The sequence below is a fragment of the Centruroides sculpturatus genome, unplaced genomic scaffold, assembly GCF_000671375.1.
Source record: "Centruroides sculpturatus isolate CEXI.00-Female unplaced genomic scaffold, Cexi_2.0 scaffold11, whole genome shotgun sequence".
In the NCBI taxonomy this organism is placed as follows: Eukaryota; Metazoa; Arthropoda; class Arachnida; order Scorpiones; family Buthidae; genus Centruroides; species Centruroides sculpturatus.
In genome coordinates, this window is record NW_019384501.1 from 767260 (window position 1) to 789068 (window position 21809).

At 29.5% G+C, this 21809-nt stretch overlaps 1 pseudogene; it reads right to left on the reverse strand.

Moving 5' to 3' along the window:
• Positions 1 to 8357: 8357 nt before the first annotated feature.
• Positions 8358 to 21359, reverse strand: LOC111622097 (annotated as a pseudogene).
• Positions 21360 to 21809: the final 450 nt, after the last annotated feature.

The window sequence follows — 21809 nt, forward strand, 5'->3', positions numbered from 1 at the left end:
AAACACGTCTTTAAATTCGGTTCGTTAATTAAAGGGCGTCTACGAAAACCAGAGCAATCAAACAAATGGCAAATGACTTGTCGCACTTATATCTCGTAAACTATAAATTATAATCTAACGATTTATATTTTGTTGGGTAGAAGGTTTACGTTCGTCACTGCCTAAACGCCGATGCAGCGTTGACGAAGAGATGGGACATCGAAATTGGTGTTGATTTGTACTCAAAACGATAGTCTACAATATTATTTAGTAATAATAACTGATAAAATAGAATTTGTAAACTTATAAGTCGATAAGTTTGCGAGTCATACAAACGTAAATGGAAGAAACGTATCTCATTGGAGAGAAACATTTAAAAGGAATCAGAAAAGCCCAAAGACTGGTGTCGAACGATGAGGATTGTGTAGAGAGACTAAGAAAACCCAGCGCCGCCGCCCGAACCGATAGATATTGACTTGGAATGTAACCAGCAAGACGTTGTTCGTTTAATCTGTGGGTTTATTTTGTCAAAATTAGTTTCTCTTTGTGTCTGTGTGAGTGGCCGCAAGAGAAATGAAAACAATTTAATTTAACGACTTCTATTCTTCAGATAAAAACTTGAATGTATTCGTTTAAACTAAATTACCGTTTAAGCCAACAAAATAAAATCGCTAAAACGTTACATTTGTTACATAAATTTGGTTAATTCTGACAGAACCAGCGATTGACACATAAAAATGCCTTCTTTTCGCCTTGTGTATGCAATTTTAAAGGCAAATGACGTAGTGATCCTTCAACAATTGCTAGTTAACAATTAAACTAAACGATCTTGTGGTTAGTTCTTTCTAGCGATCGAATGCGATTTTATTTTTGGTTAGGCAATTTAAAAAGAGAAATGTTTTCTTTCATTTTAAAGTAAGTTTAAATGAAAATATTTTTAATTTTAACTCTTCTCTTCCGATGTTTCATGGTAAAAAAGATTAAAAACCAATAGATAGTTAGTCGTGGGGTTTCGGCTAATCTGGTGAAATTCTCCGGGATTCCTTAGTGTTTATAATATGTAAGTAGGAGAATATTTCCCATAAAAACTCCTCCGGGAGACAACCTCTTTGGCAGATCAGCCTTGTTGTTGGCTTCATTAACAACCTTCAATCGAATCCGATGGAGATTATTTGTTTCCATTTATCCGAAACCACTTGTCTCCTTTAGTAAGGTGCTGCGCCGAAATTGAATTCATCGTTTTATAACCGAAACTTGATAATTGTCTTAGCTATTTTAGAAATTTTATTGGTGGCTTCTCTATTTCATAATAAAGTTATCAACAATTTGTTTATGGCTTTTATCAAATACCGAAAGGACTATTTACACACGCTACAAATTTCACACTAGCTGCCTTCTGTCAGCTAAAACAACTGTCGGGAAACATTAGTAATAGCAGCAACTGAAAGGCATTTTGTGTCTACAGATAGGCTCGAGGAATAGCACATAGACAAGAATACATATGTATATACATATAATCTTAATCAAATATTGATCTTGTAGAGTATAAACATCCAGTAATCAAATATCAAATTTTTGTTTCCAAACTATCATCAAATTTACAATTTGTTTATTGAAATATAAGAACAAATTTCAATTTCTTCTTATAGAAAGAACTGTTTTAAGAGATTCAGACTGTTTTGCCGTAATAGAAAAGTACATCCGATAGAAGATGGCGGCATTATAGACGATTCCGTCTATTCTAAGGAAAAGAAAGCGTGTACGTATGCAAACTTCCAACAGGTCTCATCAAAAAGTGGTGATGTTACGAGTCCTCCTTTGAATAAAAGCTCAAATGTAAGCTTAACATCTATGTTGTCTCTATCAGATGACAATCATTCTGATAAATTATATCGTGCGGAAGTAATCAAGTTGAACGAATTGTGTCATTGGTGGGAGGTGCACAACATGTTGCAAGAGCAATGCTTCCCAAATATTCGGCCGTACATCTTAGACAAATGTGAGGAAATGTGCATAAATAGTATGATATGGAAAACCACTTATTATGCTGAAAATCAAACACATCAGAGAACACCGTCTATTTTTATTCTTCACCAGCCAAAAAACCTAGACGAGAGGCCTGTAGAAAAGCTTCAAAGATTAACAAGATTCCTCATGAAGTTTGCCATTTTTCGGTTTCCCAAATGAAATGAAAATGAGTCTGTTGAGCGCATAGTTAATAGAATGCTCGTCTCTGCACAGATGCAAGATATTCTGTTCCTTCGCCCAATGTAGTAATACGTAAAGACTACACGAGAAACTCAAGTTTCGTCATGGAGAATCACAAAGAGAAAGGGCAGGAGAAGCATATTCCGTTGGTGTCATCGTTAAGTTCGTACAGCAGCTTCCTTGTATCCAGACAGACTCTTTAATCGAAAGATTACTACTTATTTATTTTTAATTGATATTCAGAGAAAGTCTATTTCTATTTCTTTATCGTGCATTCGTGTTTATAACTCATGCATATGCGGCGACAAATCACGGACTGGTGAGATGGCGCCACTCCTCTACGAGTTTCCCGTGAATCCCGGATTGNTCATTTTGGATTTCAACTGCAGTGGTTCAATAGCAGCTTTTTGATAAAGACAGTCTTTGTGGAGATGTAAATGGATGGAGAAAGACGGCCAGGTTTCGTCTAACTGACGGCGGCCATCCATTACCTCCACATATTTCTTATTGATTTGTATTTGATAAAAAGTTTGTTTTATTTATTTTTAATAATAATAATACTCTTTATTAGCAAAAAGGGAATTCTCCCTGTTGCAGGGGATTGTAGAAAGTGGTATTATAAATTTTTGTATTATTAACAATAAAATACAGTGGAACCCCGGTTAACGAAAGTCCTGGTTAACGACCAAATCGGTTAACGAACTTTTATTTTGCAAAAATTTTGTCTCGGATAACGAACGGAGTCGAGGAACGGATTAAGTTCGTTAACCAGGGTTCCACTGTATTAGTATTGAACAATTTGATAGTCACAGTAATATACTGTATTATTATACAATAATAAGAATGTTGGTAATATTTAGTATACTGTCGTAGATTTACAACATTTTTGTAATTTTAATGAAAAAGTTATACAGAATGTAGAGATCTTTAATATATATAGAGTATTTATTTATACGTAATTGTGAAATTAGCCTTTTCACATTGAAGTTAATTGGTTTTATCATGTAAGGTTGTGAAGAAGATATTTGTAACATTTTTAAATACCAAGGATGATAGGTATTTTTGGTTTAAACTATTTTGATCCTTATTTATAGAATGAGAGATAGCTGATTCCATTAACATAGTATATCCAAACTTCCAGTCATGAATTTTATCTTTCAATAATAAGTCTGATATTTTAAAAGAATTAAGTTTGGATTGCCAGAGGTGTATTGTGGTTGATTTTTTTACTACATTTGATTAATTCCTGATGTAGAAAGATAATATTACTGTCGTGTTTGAATTTTAAACGATAGTAAAATTTAATGATTCATTTTAAANTTATCAACAATTTGTTTATGGCTTTTATCAAATACCGAAAGGACTATTTACACACGCTACAAATTTCACACTAGCTGCCTTCTGTCAGCTAAAACAACTGTCGGGAAACATTAGTAATAGCAGCAACTGAAAGGCATTTTGTGTCTACAGATAGGCTCGAGGAATAGCACATAGACAAGAATACATATGTATATACATATAATCTTAATCAAATATTGATCTTGTAGAGTATAAACATCCAGTAATCAAATATCAAATTTTTGTTTCCAAACTATCATCAAATTTACAATTTGTTTATTGAAATATAAGAACAAATTTCAATTTCTTCTTATAGAAAGAACTGTTTTAAGAGATTCAGACTGTTTTGCCGTAATAGAAAAGTACATCCGATAGAAGATGGCGGCATTATAGACGATTCCGTCTATTCTAAGGAAAAGAAAGCGTGTACGTATGCAAACTTCCAACAGGTCTCATCAAAAAGTGGTGATGTTACGAGTCCTCCTTTGAATAAAAGCTCGAATGTAAGCTTAACATCTATGTTGTCTCTATCAGATGACAATCATTCTGATAAATTATATCGTGCGGAAGTAATCAAGTTGAACGAATTGTGTCATTGGTGGGAGGTGCACAACATGTTGCAAGAGCAATGCTTCCCAAATATTCGGCCGTACATCTTAGACAAATGTGAGGAAATGTGCATAAATAGTATGATATGGAAAACCACTTATTATGCTGAAAATCAAACACATCAGAGAACACCGTCTATTTTTATTCTTCACCAGCCAAAAAACCTAGACGAGAGGCCTGTAGAAAAGCTTCAAAGATTAACAAGATTCCTCATGAAGTTTGCCATTTTTCGGTTTCCCAAATGAAATGAAAATGAGTCTGTTGAGCGCATAGTTAATAGAATGCTCGTCTCTGCACAGATGCAAGATATTCTGTTCCTTCGCCCAATGTAGTAATACGTAAAGACTACACGAGAAACTCAAGTTTCGTCATGGAGAATCACAAAGAGAAAGGGCAGGAGAAGCATATTCCGTTGGTGTCATCGTTAAGTTCGTACAGCAGCTTCCTTGTATCCAGACAGACTCTTTAATCGAAAGATTACTACTTATTTATTTTTAATTGATATTCAGAGAAAGTCTATTTCTATTTCTTTATCGTGCATTCGTGTTTATAACTCATGCATATGCGGCGACAAATCACGGACTGGTGAGATGGCGCCACTCCTCTACGAGTTTCCCGTGAATCCCGGATAGAAAAACGGGGACTAGGTTTTTCCCAGAGAGAATTCTGGGTATTGTTGCTTCTTCTTGTCGGGTGATCGCCGCCATGAGCACGTGTAGCTTTCTTTCAAATGTACTCGAGGATTGTTGTAAATAAATGTTGTTTTAGTTTAAAACGTGGTCGTGGACTTGACTAATTCACGTTTACAGCCTTCTGATAAAGACAGTCTTTGTGGAGATGTAAATGGATGGAGAAAGACGGCCAGGTTTCGTCTAACTGACGGCGGCCATCCATTACCTCCACATATTTCTTATTGATTTGTATTTGATAAAAAGTTTGTTTTATTTATTTTTAATAATAATAATACTCTTTATTAGCAAAAAGGGAATTCTCCCTGTTGCAGGGGATTGTAGAAAGTGGTATTATAAATTTTTGTATTATTAACAATAAAATACAGTGGAACCCCGGTTAACGAAAGTCCTGGTTAACGACCAAATCGGTTAACGAACTTTTATTTTGCAAAAATTTTGTCTCGGATAACGAACGGAGTCGAGGAACGGATTAAGTTCGTTAACCAGGGTTCCACTGTATTAGTATTGAACAATTTGATAGTCACAGTAATATACTGTATTATTATACAATAATAAGAAATGTTGGTAATATTTAGTATACTGTCGTAGATTTACAACATTTTTGTAATTTTAATGAAAAAGTTATACAGAATGTAGAGATCTTTAATATATATAGAGTATTTATTTATACGTAATTGTGAAATTAGCCTTTTCACATTGAAGTTAATTGGTTTTATCATGTAAGGTTGTGAAGAAGATATTTGTAACATTTTTAAATACCAAGGATGATAGGTATTTTTGGTTTAAACTATTTTGATCCTTATTTATAGAATGAGAGATAGCTGATTCCATTAACATAGTATATCCAAACTTCCAGTCATGAATTTTATCTTTCAATAATAAGTCTGATATTTTAAAAGAATTAAGTTTGGATTGCCAGAGGTGTATTGTGGTTGATTTTTTTACTACATTTGATTAATTCCTGATGTAGAAAGATAATATTACTGTCGTGTTTGAATTTTAAACGATAGTAAAATTTAATGATTCATTTTAAATACAAAGGATAAAAGTAGATACAGTTGATTTCGTGGAGAATTGCATTACCTGGAACAGTCCTTTCCATATTGAGTAATTTGAAGAGAAAGTAAATGTGGAAAGTTTCTCATTTATGTAAATAATCCAGACTGCAGATTGGGGGTGCGTAATATATGATTCGATTAATAATTTAGTTAAACAATTTCATATGAATAGATAAGTTGGAGGTTTGAAATTAGAATACAGTAGCGCCTCGATTATCCGACTCAATTGGCGACTGGGGTTGGTCGGATAATTGAAAAGTCGGATAACCGAAAAGTATGAAAAAATCCATTATTAGTGTAGTATATTATTATATCCCATGTAATTAGTATATTAGTATATCGCTATTAACCTACTTCGCGTTGAATTTTCATCGATGTTAAACCTAACAAAAATTTTTTAAAATAATAATCGTCGCTATTGTATCGTTAATTTAAAAATTAGAAAATTAAGCCTCGTTTAAATACTGGCTCCCTTTCATGGTCGAATGAGTGTTGCCAGCTAAAACACGTAAAAATAATATTAAAGTAGCGAAGACATAGCCAAATATTGTAGCGCCACATCAATAGCGGACATTTGAAATTTGCCGACTAGGACGGTCGGTTAATCGGGGGTCGGATAATCGATGCTCTACTGTATAAGTTTAATAAATTATCTATAGCAAGTTTTACTTTGTTGTTTAAGTACGAAATATGCGCTTTAAACGTGTGATTCCAATTGAAAACAACATCCAGGAAATTTGTTTTATTTACCACGTGTAGCAACTACTTGTTCAGATATATTATTGATTCTGGACGCATTTATTTATTCGTATTAAAAAAAAAGTTTGTTTTATTATATTTATTGTTTATATATATTTATTATTTATTTGTATTTGAAAAAAGTTTATGTTTTATTCTATTTATTGTTTATTTGTATTCAAAAAAGTTTGAGTATTTCACACTAATTAATGGAATATTAAAGAAGAAACTTGAAAAAATTAAAAAATAACAATTTAAGAAGGGAATTGTGGATATACAGCTGAATGTATAATACAAATCATATAATGTTTATATAATAAATATTCTTTGACAGAATAAAATCATGTTTCGTTTGCAATTATAATATTTTAAAAAATGCAAAATATATAGCACTTAAAAAATTCTATAGTTTAATTGTTTCCATACAGTGGGTGATCGGTTAACAAACATAATCCTTTCCAAGACTTTGTTCGCTATCCAATTTTGCCGCGTATTTGGGACTTAAAAGAAACTTCCTTTGTTAATTGTATACCTCGCTCTTGAAACATGTTCGAGTGGAACTGAAGTTGCTGGGAAGCTAAAACAATTTTACTCAAATTACCAGTAAATCTCTCAAGTCCACGCCATGTTTTTAAATAATCACTGATGTGAAGGACTAATGAATTCTAAATAGTTTTTTCAGATTGAGATGCAAACTTTCACGTGTATCAAGTTATACACCGGGCAAGCCTTTGCGCTTTTGTTTTCCTTTGTCCTCTAAGTTCTTTGTCATTTTTGATTTCAACTGCAGTGGTTCAATAGCGACTTTTTCAAGTGGTTTGTCTGCGTGTAATTGAAACAAATTGTTGACGTGCTGCACAGCAAGATGCACAGACGAAATCAATTCTTTTGAATTATTGATTCCAAATGCTGAAATTTTTTTGTTTATATTAGTGATGACTGCATTTATAAGTTGCTTTCTTTCTATTGTGTTTGAAGAAAGATTTTTATTCTTTCATCCCATCAATGCCAGTAATGGAATTGCGTTGCTTATGGTTGTAAATTGCTCCCACTTATTTCGTTATTGACCGGTTTTTATGTATTTTTTATATCCTTTAAAATTTCAGTTTTCACGTTTTGATAGCATTTATTTGATAGCATCAGGCATTTTTGCAAAATAATGGTGATACTTTCTTATTCTTCGAGATCAATCATAAGAAAAGAGGAATTCCATCTTGTGTCATAATGCTGGATTAATTTTAAAGGGTTTCCATTCCTGGCTTACAAAGATACATGCTAGGAATGGAAAACCTTTTTAATATTTGCGAATGACTATGTTATTCGCTTGGTTCTCTGATTTCGAAAGAGAGCCAGGTCACTTATCTTTAGTACTTTAAGTATATTAAAATGAATAAATCTGCATTAAAAACTGAATTATATTTACAATAGAATGAATAATCTGTAACAAATGATTTTGAGGTCCCGGTAAATATAAAGCACTACGACTATGACCAAGGTATGTGACAGAGGACAACGAGATAGGGTCATGTGTTTGCGTTTGATCAACTGGTGGTCGCATGGAGTTTTCTAAGTTTATTCACGCGCCTACACCTAAATAGGGGTCAGTTTCTCATCGAAAGTCCTCCCGGAAGGCGCCCTTTGTTTCGTTGCCTTAATTCATCAATCTAATCTAATTATTCAGATATGGAAATAATAAGTTAGTGATTTATATATAAACAAATGTAACATTCATTAATTAAAATGTATTTTAATTTTATTTCTACTGTATTAAAAATGTATTTAATAAAAGTACAAAATAGCACGTCAACTTATAAACACGAAAATTTCTCATTTACAGGCAGAAAATTATAAAACTGGAATTCTAGCTCGTTTTAAAATTACCTGCCAGCAGGTACACATTGGATAAGATATACACGATAGATACAACTGAGGTATAATTTAAGAATAAGATTATCACAATTTTTCACATTGAAAATATATAAATTTATAACATAAAATTCAAAATATACTTGTATAAAATTGTTTTTCGATGTGCAATTTGGATGTAATGATTATACCATAAACGTGTGAAGAATGGAATCATGTTTTTAAATTCTTTTTCTTCCAATTGGATTAGGCATTACACACTGCACTTTTCGAAAATGATTTACTTTTTGGTCGAAAACATAAACATCCCATAATTTGTCTGCAGGACGTTTTTTTAGGGCGTGAAGGTTTTGGTGGTTTTTCTTGCCAATGTCTTTGCCTGAGACATTGTTCGTAATATTCATATTCCTTCGTATACCTATAATAAATATATATAAAATCAGATNAAATTTAAAAAAAAAATACCTCAAACATTGATGAAGAATATCTGAACAAATATTCTTCATTATAGTTATAACCGTTACGTCTCCAGACGAATCTCTTCTTTCCATTTCTTTACTATGATAAAGCATCTGGAATGGTCGATGGTAATCATCTTGTTCTGTTACTTCCATTGTTTCCAAACTATTACTTAATACAGTGATCTCTGTGTTGGCAGAACTTCCTGCACTCTCAGAACTACACTGTAACAAATTGATAATTAAATAATACCAATTTAGTAATGAAAAGAAATTTAATTTTCTGTCTTACCAGTTCTATGGCTGAATCAGCAGGTGTAGGAGATTGATGATCCGTTGTAAAAAAATTAAAGAAAAATTCGGATGCTGCAGCTAACACGACTCTATGAGCACAAATTTCTTTTTTTCCAATCAAAAACATAGCATCATAGCACCATTGATTTAAAAATAAAGAAAGCATCTCTTCGGAATAATTGGAAGGTGGCACTGTTACTTTCAAACGAACTGGCTTTGGAGGACAGAACGGTGACTACAAATTAAATAGATTATATTAAGTAATATAAACAAATTTCAAAATAATCATTATCTTTTTCTTCTGATGGTAAAACAAGAAATTAAAGCAGAATCTTTAAGAACTTTCGTATCAAAATAAAAATAACAAATTTAATTAATGAATTAAATTAAAATATAAAATTAGCATAAAAATTAGCTTTTCTTAATATAAATCAACTATAATCATTTTCATGTTTTACAGGGTCTATAATCTTAAAAGTTATATTGATCTTTCTGTATTCTTTTACAGGTAAAGTATGGAACTGAGAAAGGAGGAAAGAATTCAAGTTATTTCAATGCTGGGACTCCTAATCAGCCAGAAGTCTCCAATAATTTAACAAGCTCCATTTAGATCGCTCATCAATCACACTCAGCGGTTTGGATGCATCCTGTTAATAAACTCTTCGGAAACTTGACTTCGGATCCGCGCCATCGAAATAAATTGAAATTTTTTTCCTTCTTTCTCGGCTCCACGCTTTACCTGCAAAAAAAGAATAAACAAAGATCAACATCTTATGGTTCCAGACTTATGGGACACTCTATATATTAGTCTGTTTTGATGATTATTGTATTCAGATTATCGTTTTTAATTTTTTCTTTAACAATTATTCTTTGCAATTTTACTCATCTATATTCTCTCTATGTTTTTATTTTAATTAATTCGTATTTTTGTTACTTGTTACAGTAACGGTGTTAGGTTATGTGAAATACTAGATGTGCATGAGATATGAATCATCTTTTATATAAATTTGTGTAAGGTAGACGATACTTGATACTGTTTAGATTATAATCGTAGGATATTTGATATTGTACAAAGGTATAGAATCCTATCTAGTATTAGATTAAGAATATTGAATTAATACCTAACAAGGCATCTACATACTTGTGTATTTTAGAGAATCAATTGCGAGTACTGGACCAAAACAGAGTAGTATTTTCTACGTGTCTGATAATCTGAAATGTAAATCATCCTTTCGGCTTATCACTTAATCATCCTTTTTTTTTCAATCAGCTGCTTTTTTTACATTTATTTTAATTAAAGAATATTCGTTTAATTTCTCTAAATATCCTTACTCGAAGTCTAAACATCTTTAAAGCTAAGAATGATTACTATATTACACTTATCCTTATTGCAATATGAACATTTATAACTGTAAGATTTTATCCTCAAATAACCTAATACTGTATAAGATCATTGTTTAAGAATAAAATCTTCGGTTATGAGTGTTCATAATACTGATAAAACATAGAAATCACTACAATAAAAAAAAAATAATAAAATCGTATACGTTTAATGATTATTCACAGAACACCACAAGGATTGGATTGATGGTATAAAGCAATGCAACACTTAGGCGATCTGCCAAGAGAAAGGTATTTTCCGAGAGAATCTTCTATGGGAAACTGACACCTGTTTAGGTGTTAGACATGTGAAGAAAACCCGAAAAATTCCACTCGACTATTTCTAAAATAGGTATTTACATAATTTAAATAATTATTATTTATAAAACTGTATTTTTATTTTTTTNTATGTATATGTATATGTATATGTATATGTATATATATATATGTATTGTAATATATATATAATTTGCATAACTTACAATAATGGTCATCATAAGAGAGAGGTATATCAGAGATTCATAATGAAGGTCGTTATGAAATCTCCCCTATGGATCTTTACCATAGGTTTCCTGAGATCACTGTGATTATTTTGAGATTTATAGTGAAGAACTAGGGGAAGGTTTTCACCATAATCTTAAACTGATTATGATGATACGCGTTTTTATCATTTCCATCACAAAATCACCATCAATTTAATAAAATATTGTTCAATGCTACATTTAATTACCATATAGGAGGCCAACGATTTTTGTTTAGGTATGCTTGATTTTCCGGATGTAAATTACGTAAAAGTTTCATGTTGTTCAAGCAAACAGAGTTGTAGTTAATAGCGATATCATGCAAACACCATTCTGCAAGCTGGTCAGCATTATGAATCTGCAATTCAGAAATATTAATATTAAAATTCGAAATAAAATGTAGACATAGGTATATATTTATTAATAAATTTTATATAAATTCATCCTTTTTTTCACTTTTTTTTATTTTTCTATCCTGGACTTATAAAGACCTTTTTAATTATGTCCTTTCAATCTGTTCATCAAATAGCATCACTGAATCAGTTTTTACCACTCATTCTCAATACATTTGTATTGAGAATGACAAGTGATAAAAACACAATTGAATGTTTTTCTGTTAACTCACAACTGAGAGACATATAACCGAATTATATGGGTGTTTTGACAGACACATAGGTCTAACTGAAGACTATGTTGCTACTCACATAACTGAAGACTTGGAACCAGAACTCTAATGCGGGTTACCTGGCCATCCAAATAAATGAATCCCATAATAACAAAAGAAAATGTCAATAAAGCAAGAGTTTTGTATGAAAATTTTGAATTATGAATAATTAAAATCATGTTACATACTTGGCACTGTTCTAACAATTTTAGGGTGAGTTCTGTAGTATTTATTCCTTTTTGGCACATTTCAATCAATTCGGAAACAACTCTTTCTTCTACAGCCGCTACCAAATGAGGGAGACAAAGACGATTAGCTAATTCTAACAAAGGAAGACAATTAGTGGCAGATACTGATGTATCGACATTATCGGTATACAAATAAACCAAGAGCTGTTTAAAACACTCTTTGCTGACTCCTGGGAATGGTACCTGTTTAAAATTAAATAGTACATTATAAATATTTAATTTAATAGACGAGCTATTAAAGAAATATGAGTTTTTTTCAGAGAAGAATTAAATTTATATAATAGCAAAATTGGAAATGCCTACAATTTTTGCAGAGCTTTCGCAGAAATCTCCACTGAACATTGCAGCCATGACATCACAACGTGCAATTAAAATTGGTTTGTGTGCTGGAACTATTCCGTCTTCAAGTTGAAATAATACATCTAAAAATAAATATATATAAAGTGTATTAATTTAATATTAATAAATAATTGCAGATTATCTTATTAATTTTTAGGATAAGAATTTATTGAATGTTCGTGTTATATGTGAACTTTGCACATGCTTGAAATACATTCGATTAAATGGAAAATTAAGATTTAAATTAATCCTAAATCTTTTAAAAATAATCAATTATATTTAAGATAGACTTACCAGAAAATAAACCCGTATTCAAACATAGAGTATGCATTCTTTCTTGCATTTTTTCAACATATTTTTGGCATGATTCTTCGTCAAGATCGTAATTATCGTCTCCTGACACCGATAAAATTTCCTGTAAAATGGAATATTTAATTAAATAAGTTTATAAAATTTATTCCATTAATAATAATCTATAGGTATTTATTTATAAAATTTTGCCGTTTAAATTTTATATAAGAATTTTAATAATGCGATTGAGATGAGTAGATTCAATTTTTATATGAAAACTAGCTGCTGCAAGGGCCCGCTTCGCTGGGTTTTTATTTGTATGTAATATAGTTTTTTATATATAGTTATATATATATATATAGTTATATATATAGTTTGCCAATGTTTTTCCTAAACTGTCTAAATAATGTTTGGTATATGCATGTAAAATAAAAATAAAAATACAATTGACATCATGCTAAGACTATATAGCAAGGTGTTGAAAAAATTTTAATGCCACACCCATGGTTTTATGTTGCTTCCTTCCCTCTCCTCTTGTTTATAATGAATGGATCAAAGTATGAGGATATTATTAACGCTTCTGCCACTCTGATAAAACTAATTTTTTATCTTTGTAGAACGATTTCCATTTTGTACCACTGCTGTTTTATTCATCATAAGAGTTTCAATTGAGATTGTGCTCAGTGTTCAGTCTTCATTTCACTAAATTGTCTAATAAGTACTCCCAATCTACCATTTGACATCAACCTGATTTCCCTTTGGAATTGAAATATGATTATCATCCATCAGATATTTTTCATTTTTAACAAGATCATATACTATTAGAGTCTAACTGTGATAATTCACACATCTTTGTCTTTGTGATGTGGTTTTATAATTCTTTCAATCTTGAGTCCTATTACTTGAATAATTGTCTTTGAGGGTAATCTTAAAAACTTTTTAGTCATCAAAGAACAGATAGAAAGAAATTATTTTTCCATTTATTCTTTGCCTGAAGAAAGATGAATTTGTATTTTTAATAACAAGTACTTTTGTAATATAATTTTATTCTTTTACATGTTTTAAACTAATTCAAGTATTTTAACACCAAAACACAGTAGTAAAAATTTCAATTTTCAATTCTAAAGTTTTGTGCACTTTGCCACATTTTTTTGTACTTAAATAATGTTCTGTTTTCTGTTAATTTTATTAAAATTTTGCTTAATTTAAATTCTTTAAAATAAAAAGTTTAGATACTTTTCTGTAAGTAAAAATAAATAAAATAATGGTATCAAATTATTGGAATCAACAGCAACAGTATTTAATAAAAAATATTTTGCACCCTAAAAAGTTGTATTTAATTTTTTCTCTTAACATTTTTGAGCAAATATATAGCTGGTAATTTGATGTTATTAACATTAAAACAGATAAAACTTTAAATATAATTAATATATATATTATTTGATAATAAAATTTAATAAAAAAACAAATATTTAAAGTCATTTAAAAAATTTCTAGCATTACTACATATACTGTAAATTTTATTAAATTTTCAAAATAAATTAATTAAAAAATATATTAAAACAACAGCATTCATGTATAAACTAATATAAACAGAGTAGGAGCTTAGAATTTTTATTTTAAATCATTGTTCAGTTATTACTAAAGATTAGACAGTTAAAAATACAAAATCATTAAATTATGTAAAGAAAATAATTAGTGAAATAGGAAACATGCTTGATTTTCATTCCTTGACTTTCATGTCATTGACATTTACAACTTTTAAATATGACAACTGTAAAAATTTTTTTTAAACAAAATATTTTTCATTTCCTTTTTCTTTGATACAAATAAGTTAGGCGTTTTAGATTATTACCACTAACTAATCTAATGTGGCGCAACTTTTATTTCCTGCATAAAGTCAACCTTATAATAATCAACTGATTAATAATTTTAATTCTTGTTTTTTTCTGAAACAAATAAAATTATATATAGAAAAATTTTTTTAATTTATTTAAATTTTAAAGCAAATACATAAATTCACTTGATTACATGTATGCATCATTTATAATTTTCTGACTTTCTGATATTGCTATTTAATTTGATTTATTTTTAAATTAATATTTTATTATTATTTTCTTCCTCATTATGAATTTAATATATATTATTCAACTAAATAATATAATATTAAAAAATTATGAATTATATGTTGTTTACTCAATATAATAAATTTTTTCCATTTTCTATAAAGCAGTTTATAATGAATATTTGCGAAACTTTCAAAGGTAATTTTAATATTTTTATGTAATAAACTTACCAATTCAATACCATCTATAAAAGGAGTGTCTGGCCAATCTTTCTCAGGAAAACGTTGTAATACTTTTCCACAACTAATTCCACCTCCTATATTTGCAAAATAAATTAATTCTATTTTAATGACAATATAAAAGTAGATTATATTTTAAAATTATATTAAACAAACTTAGTTTATAGTACAAAACAGTCATAAATTTATTATAGAGGAGCATTTTCTAATTTTATTTAAAATTTTTAAGGATATTTTCTGTAAATTAACAAAGTTGAACCTTCAATTTTCAATTAGTTTGAGTTTTTCATTTGATTTTCAAAGAATTGAAGATAAGAAAGTTAACTTTGAAAATGTTTTCCTTAAATAAATTTCTGGATTTTTATTGTTATTAATTGAATTTTATTTTTATTTGATTTATTAATTACAAATTTATTTCAGATATGAAAATTGGACAAATAAAAAATAATAAAATTATATATTTATAACAATGTATAAATATTAGTTTTTAGTTTTATTAAAGATGAATATATCTGAAATATAAATGTGGCTAAATTTAGAGAGAAAGAGATAAAACTAATATGTTTTATTAAGTATTTTACAATTAAAATTTAGTTCTTTAAAATTTTATAATAACAGTTTTTTTTGTAATTTAAAATTTTATTATAATTTGTTTGAATATACAGATTTAAATTGCTACTTAGTTTGAGTATGTACAGTACATGAAATCAAATTGTAAAATTACTGTTTGTTTAAAAAATGAATTTTAAAATGTTTTTAAATGTAATGTAGAACATCGCCTGTAATTCAAGAAAAACATCATATCAAGTATGCATCATTATATTATTTTCACAAATAAAAAATTCTGAGTATTACTTGAAAACACTACTAAGTTATTTCTAGAAATAAATCAGTAATACTCAAATATTTATTTTAGAACATTGTCAATAAATTCAGTTTAATTAAACTTAGATAAAAAGAGAAACAAGAAAATAGCTTTAGCAGATTATTATTTACATTATTTTTCAAATACATAAAGTTCTGTGTTCAAAAAAATTTAATGTTTTTTTAAAAAAAAATAGAATTGAATTATGTTCTAAAAATTTTTGATTGACCACTATTAACAATGTAAAAAATTAATCATATGGAACATAACTGATTTTATACGTTTAAAATGTAAATATGGTTTTATTCATTTACAATGAAATTTTATTTCTGTTGTAAATATATAAAACTGCATACATTAAAACATTATATAATTCAGATGTACTGGCAGATCTACTGATAAAAGTAGAGCTTAGTTTCATTATTGTTTACTAATCAATATGAACATGTTTAAGAAAATTCCTNAAATTTAACTGCTAATAAATATTTTCTACCCTATCTTATAACGATAAAAATACGAAAGTAAAAGAAAATTTTTAATAATTTCAAAGGTTATAATGTATATCAATTTATTTCTACGTTTTTCCTTTATCTGTCACCATACTAAGGATTAGACGAGATAAAACTTATCATTGAATTGCAACCGAAATCATTGGCTATCAGATTCATTTTATTCACAATGAATTTTTATTTCTAATAATAAAACTTCAATTTTTTAGAATATAATGACAATTATGAATATGTAGAATTATATTGATTATAGAATGCACGAAGTTTACAATATAGTTTCACATATAAAAGCAATACAGCAGTTCCTCTACGACGATTTTAAAGCATCAGCCTACCGTTCTGGGAACACGGAATCGAATCTGGTAGTCGAAGAACACCAGGAAGTTTTCATGGTTGATCTGTCTCGAATATATTAAACACCATCCCTCACTATCCGGTTGCTTTCATTGAGAGCATGGACAAATCTATGATGGATATCGATAGAAGCCCTCTTAGTGTCCACAGGAGAAAGAGTTAATAGGGGGGAAATACCCAAAATGAAAGATATATTTCTCTTCTAAGAACTTCAATATAATGGTTTCTCCTAGAAATTAATTATTAGTTTTTATAGAGATAACAGTATTTATATAATGATTCAAGTAAAAAAAATTTCTTAGTAAATTGTGCAAATGCTTAACATTGCTTCACTTTATAACTAAATATAAACCTACATAATTTGTATATATTTAGTATATCGTGATAGTGAGTTCCGTGAAAATACAATCGATATTTGGTACAAATAGCATCCAACCAAGATTGATTTTCAAGTCAAAAATCTGTATAATCTAGTAGTGGCTTTGAAGTTTAAAATTTATTTGAATCCAGAACATCAACAAGAATGTAAGTTATTTTTATTCTTTATCGATTAATGTCTAGACTGTATTTTGTGTTATACATGAGTGTTAAAACCTTTTAAAACTGTTTATTTTATTATTTTTGTAACTGAATTGTGGATATATTTCTCTACTGAAAATTGCTAAATTTCCTCTTATTGGTCCCTATCATGATGGACATCAGAGACATTTGGTCAGATCTCACAGTTATGAGACCTGATAAATAGTTGTTATAAATGATTCATTCCCAAATTTCATCGTTTATCTTACTTAATTTAGTGATAAAGTTTATTAAACTGATATAAAAATTTTGTGTATGGCTTACCTGAAGTAATGGATAACGGACATGTTTTAAGTTGGTCATCCAAAATCGCTGTTGTCTTCGAGATAACAATGCAGCACGAATAACATTTTCAAACACTTCACTAACTCCATATTTAGTCAGTACACTGGCTTCGTAATAAGGAGCGCCTATCTCTTTAGCAATTTCTCTTCCTTGCACTGAAGGAACTATGTCCGATTCTTTAAGAGGTCTGAAAAGTTATGAGAGAAAATTCTTATAAATACTAATGATAAAATTATAAATTTTAAAATTAAATTTCTATTCATTTAAAGCTTTTATTGAGAAACAAGAAAATTTTACGAGCATAAATCACACGTTCGATATAATTCATGCTCTTATACGGTCTTCATCTACATGTACTGTACTGTACGTCTATATATCACTTCATATACAGTTGTTAGAACAAGACAACACAACTCTTGGGCGATCTACTAAGGATGTACCTCCCTATAGGACTTTCTACGGGAAATTGACTTCAATTTAGATGTTAGACACTGAAGAAAACCTGGAAAACTCCATCATTGGTGATGCGAAAACCTGCAACCAACTAACAATGTTCAGCGGTTTTATCGGCACTGATAGGCCGTAGAGTTTGTTCAAAATTGCTCTTAATTACTACAGATATTTATTTATCTGCATTGAGATTCATGTTCATTAATAAATATAATTCATAAACCAAATTTCACATGCATATAACTCATATAAATGTAATTCATATAGCAAATTTCACATGTAATTTATATACCGGTCATATACATTTTAATTATTTATGGCTATACATAATTATTATATTTATATATTTTTTTTGTATAAAATTAAATTTCGAAAAAATAGGAAAAATAAAAATTCACCAAACATTAATAATTTCCTGTATGAACATACCTAAAAAACGGACTTCTTTCTCGACATAAACGAAGAAATTCTTCTTCTCGATACATAAATCGAAGATCATTTTTACATCCAACCAATACAATGGGCGTATTTGGACAAAACTGGCGAATTTCTGGGTACCATATCACTTTGCAATTACGTAAAGACAACGGATTGGCAACAGAAAAACACAGCAGCACCACATCAGATCTGAAATCAAAATTTGTCTGATTAATATTATAATAATTAGACTGACGGACGACCTAGACAGTTAAGATGTCAGCATACACCTTTGGAGAACCCGGGATCGAACCAGGAGATCGAAAAACCAAGAAATTTTGTAGGAGTGCTCTGTCTCAGATATGTCAGGTTCGTCCCTCATCAACCGACCACTCCCATGATGGGTATGATTAACAAGATCTTATAGTGCGTTCGGGGTGGAAAAAAACTAAAAAACTAGACTACATTAATAAATATAAATAAACCAAGAGCAATCACGGGACACGCTTTTCACCTTTGTCTTAGTGTGCAAAGCATATACAATTTACATAAACTAATAAACCGAGTGAATTAGTAAAATCGTGTTCTTTAAATAGTTTTGTTCCTACTAATACGTATTAAAAACAAATGAAAATTTTAACTACCGTAGAAAAAAAATGGAATCTTCCGAATAATATAGTTATTGCATAGGATTTTAAGAATTAAACGGGACTACATTGCACGCGAGCTTGCAGTTACTTTAGTGCAACGAGTAGAATATAAACTTATTCTTTGCTTTATAAAATTCTTATTAGAAAAAGCAAGAAGAAAAAATAAATAATAAAACAAACCAGGAGGAGGGACAAATGCTTCTAGGTTTAACTACAAGGATTCTTTTTGTGGTCAGTGTTTACGTCATAAGGAATTTGTCTTCAATTGATTTTTCGATGTATAAAGTATACAAAACTTAAATTTTATTTTTCAAAATTCTTCATTTATTTACCCATTTTTGTTTTAAATTTAAACAAACACTTGCAAACACTAAATTTCCGTAGCCATACTGTATCACCTCCACTAGATCCTACAATATGGTTGAACAGATACGAAACCCAATATATTCGGATTGCCAGAATAATGTATAATTCTAAGTCGACTTATAATCGAAAACAACCAGATCCCCAGCATACCAGACTGCATCCTTTGCTGCTTAGACCAGTCGACTCCTTTCTAATCTCCACGCCTTAAAAAATAAAGCAGTAATTTATTATGATTTTTATTAATATGTTCATTGATCTTTTAGAATTGTAGTATTTTATACTGTTTCGTGTATAGTAAAATGCTTAATAAACCTTTTATTTTATGTAAATTTCTCACCTGCCGTAAGCAAATCTTCGATCTTTGTCGTGATCTCCGAAAGTATCCCAGAGACGAAGCGACACATTCACACCATCCACAACTTCAACAGAACGCTTTAATACCTAGAAAAACGTTTCGAAAAAATATAAATTTACAATTTCATTACTCCTAAATATACATTTATTATATACGGGTAGGGTCCAAAAAAGTCGGATTTTTGATGCCATCTTATACTAGCAATAATACATTTATAGGATCTTTCATTTCATTGATATTTTTAATAATTATTTGTCGTTATTTTACATTTAAATTTTTTTATATTAAACACCATACTAATTTAGGTTAAGCTTAAATCAATGCTTAATCAATAAGACTGAATCAGTATTCAGGTTAGTCACGTGTCTAATTCCTAAATATGGATCATTTTATCATAATCTTCACGTGCCTAACACCTAAATATGGGCAATTTTTCTATAAAAAAAAAACCGCCGTTGTGCGGTTTTTTTAATAGAAATATAATATAATAAGGCGGAATAATCAAAGACCGAAATTTAATTTACAAGCATTATTAAAATAATTTTTCTTTATTGTAGTGTTGTGGTTTTCTATATCTAAATATGCAAAACTTGAAATATTGAAAGTAAAAACCTGAAATACAGTATTTTATATTATTTTACACTAAAAGTTGAAGGTTCTTTTCAAAATTGAAGGTTAAATCTTCAGGTATTTTCGCAACAGACTTGACTTTTTATATACAACAATAATATACTCGTTTATAGAAGGTAGTCAACGTGAAAGAATTCGATCCAAAGACTGAATCTAATCTTTCGATCTGTCCTAAGAAAGATCAAATGATGTCATCGACTTGTTTTTTTACGCTGTCTTTTGTTCGGTGACTCACTCGAAACAATGATTCATAGTGATTGGAACTGCATTTTTCTTATACATTTTCATCGTAAAGTAACTTCTTATCCTCTTAATATTCTGTTATCGCTAAGATGATAAAATACAGTTCTTAGAATGATCGAACAACTCATTACAACTGTGAGAAACTCTACTTTAAAAACTACATTATATATTATTACCTCTTTGTGTATCCGGTACTGGTCGACCGCCCATACGGTAGGGATGTGAGTAGTCAATAATTGACTTAAGGTCAAAGGTGCATCGCAAGCTCTTGACCTTATAAGGCGCGTTTTTCCTACAGCCGTATCTCCCACCACCACACATTTCACCAGTTCCTGGTTTGGATGATCGTTATCCATACTGATCCATGCCAATCAATGTTCGGCAATAAAAAATGTTCATCATTCTGAAAACAAATATTCATAATTAGTTAACATAGAAGAAATCACATATATCTGTTTAAATTTATAGTAGTTAACTGTAAATTATTACTGGTTACAATACAGTAGTAGTTGTTTTGTTTTATACAAATTGCTTGTAACAGCTCTAGCATACAACAGCTGTCACATACGACATCCGTTACAAAATGGAATAATGTGAGCTTACGAGTAATCTTATCGTCTTATTTACTTCATAAATTTCATTATTTTATTGATAAACTATTCCATAATTTCAAATATCTTATCAGAATTAAGTTAAAAAATATACCATAAATTCTTACAAATATTTAATTTTTAATAAAAGTAGTCGATCTAGAAACGTTAAGTGATTGATTAAATATTAAATCCATAAATGTTTTACTTCAGTTACAGCTAAGTTTTTATCAATATTTATTGAATAAAAGTTTACTTATTAATAAAAATTTATAGCATTACNTGACTCGTACAACATGGAATTCATATAAAACGGAATTATCAACAGTGTTATAGGGTGTCGACTGTATATGAACATACGAGTATTAAAAAATCCAATTAAATGAAGTCATAATTTATCATTACTAATGATAAATTTTTTTAAGATTTAAATTATAATATCAATTGAATTAGATGGTGATCGTTACCGATAATCATACATAATAATCTTGTCATAGAATCCACGTTAATAACGTTTCTCGTGATGAA